Consider the following 868-nt stretch of genomic DNA (forward strand, 5'->3'; position numbering starts at 1 on the left):
GGGGGGGGGGGGGCCAGAGTCTAAAGATCCGAGCCTGGCCCTTTCAGCGGTGAAGTCAGGAAATGCTCAGGAGAGTGGGAGAAGTTTGGAACTCTCTCCTGTAAACTTTTTTTTTTAAATCTGAGATTTCTGTTGTACGCAGGTATGGGGCAACAAGGTGTGTGGAGTTAGGTCGCAGCTCAGTCAGGACCTCTCTGAACAACAGCGCAGGCTCAAGGGGCTGAATGGCCTCCTCCTGGTGCTCCGATTTGGAGCTGTTCGCTCTCATCTATACGTGTCAAAGCTAGGACTGAGGTGGCTTTTCTTTCGGGTCTGTCTTGTTCCCTAAACTTGGCGCTGATCCTTCTTTTATTTCCCAGGATGTGGGGTGTCACTGGCATTTACTGCCCATCCCTAATTGCCCACCCCTCCACCTTGAGAAGCTGAGGGCTGAGCCAGCGTCTCGAACCACTGTATTCTCCATGTAATGTAGGGGGCACCCCACGCAGTGCTGTTGGGAAGGTCCAGCAATGGCAATATATTCCCAAGTCAGAGTTGGATGTGGGGTTCAGAACTTGGTGTTCCCTTGTATTTGTTTGTCCTTGTAGACAGCAGTGGCTTCAGCTTCGGGAGCTGTTATTAGACAAACTGGGTGAATGTTTACAGTTCAGTTGTGGATGGTACTGAGTGTTGGTGGTGGAGGGGATGGCTGTTTGTGAATGTGGTGCCTAAAATAACTCTACAGGGGCTGGATTCCATCACCAAGTTATCTTTATTTGCACAAACAGTCCTTGACTTTACGACTGACTCATTCAGGGTCCAGGTACCTGGAGTGTCAGTATCTCCTGACGCTCATCCTTTTAATGTGGCAGTCAGGGCTCCCTGTTTG

This window comes from Chiloscyllium plagiosum, chromosome 51 (assembly GCF_004010195.1).
Source record: "Chiloscyllium plagiosum isolate BGI_BamShark_2017 chromosome 51, ASM401019v2, whole genome shotgun sequence".
NCBI lineage: Eukaryota > Metazoa > Chordata > Chondrichthyes > Orectolobiformes > Hemiscylliidae > Chiloscyllium > Chiloscyllium plagiosum.